The sequence below is a fragment of the Ipomoea nil genome, unplaced genomic scaffold (genome assembly GCF_001879475.1).
Source record: "Ipomoea nil cultivar Tokyo-kokei standard unplaced genomic scaffold, Asagao_1.1 scaffold1074, whole genome shotgun sequence".
Classification (NCBI taxonomy): domain Eukaryota; kingdom Viridiplantae; phylum Streptophyta; class Magnoliopsida; order Solanales; family Convolvulaceae; genus Ipomoea; species Ipomoea nil.
Genome location: NW_017617502.1, coordinates 899,457 through 901,022, shown reverse-complemented (window position 1 = coordinate 901,022; position 1,566 = coordinate 899,457).

The following is a 1,566-nucleotide window of genomic DNA, read 5'->3' as shown; positions in this document are numbered from 1 at the left end:
TCCCGGTCCGGCTGGGCAGAGTTGAAGAAGAAGAAGAGGAGAGACGAGAGCGTTAATGGAGATTAGTGTGGGGTGGGGCAATGATCATGATTAAGAGTAATGGTGTTGAGTGCAAGGATGGAATTAGGGGATGTGAAGATTTGGGAAAAGGAAGGATAGATATAATAATAGCATTAGAAAGTTTTTATATTTTAAAAAAAAAAAATTGTTTCTAGAAAAACAGGTAAGGTGTACGCTTGAAGGCAATCAAACATTCAAGCCCGCCCCCGAGAGGCGCTTTCTTAATTCTCAGTCTTCATTAATCAATCACGGGGAAGTTACAAATTCAGTAACTCCCTAATAAACAATACCAAAATATTACTCCCTACTTTTCTACAATAAAATCATGTTATTTTAATAAAAATTTGACAAATATTTCTTTGAGATTGTCTCACGTATCCTCAACCGTAAGATGAGTTGAATTTTTGATAAGTATTACATTTTCTCACATAAGTTTTACTATTTTCATCACCCTTGCCTTAACCCTTTTAAGCTCGGTCCCGACCCGATTACTCGGATGAGACCCTGAGCTTGTATACTTTGCATTCAAATTGATCCTCGTGAGCCATTGGCTAGTCAGATATATACTTGCACGTGCACGTTTCTTCTTACTCAATCGAATTACCAAGTGCATGAAGGACACGTGGTACACATGCCAATCTCTCGATATGTGGCCCCTCAAATTCCTTATAAATACCCAGCGAGATGCCGGTAGGATGGACCTTTTTTGGCTCTCTCTCTAGAGCTTTTACGGGCTCGGAAACCTCCGACCTTTGTACTCCAATCCTGAATTGATATCCTCAACCACCTTTACACCAAAACATACGTACATTCAGACCCGGTAAAATTTACCACATAAAGTATAATATTTTTCATCGTAAGTATTACATTTTCTCTTATTAGTAACAATTAAACAATTTATCCCTGATTAGTATTACATTTTATTCTCATAAGTAACTATTCAACCCTAAATATTACATTTTTTTTCTCAAAAGTATTGCTTTTTTTTTTTTTTTTTTTTTTTTGTAAGTAACAAATAATTTATTCTTGATTAGTATCCCATTTTTCATAAGTATTACATTTTCATTATGATATGACCTGTCTCACAGATAAAGATTCGTGAGACAGTCTCACTCTACAAATTTTATTCATGTATAATAAATCACGCAAGTTTTGTGAAACGAGCTTAACTAAGTGGTATTGATAAAATTTAAACTTTATGACCTTCTGATTCAAAAATCATTCTACATTCACTTCACTATATCCCTTTTATGGCTACTATTTCAATTATTTTAGAGATAAAGTACAAATAAGCTACTGAACTATTTGGGAAACATCAATTAAGCCATCGAACTAAAATAACCCTCAAATAAGCCATTGAACCCCGAAAAAAAGAACAATCAACATTTTTAACAGGTTAACTCCAGGTTTTTGCTGACTGGATTGCCAAATGTTTATTTTATTTACATTTTTTTTATTATAATCCACTACATACTATTATATTTTAAAGTAATTATAATCAACATA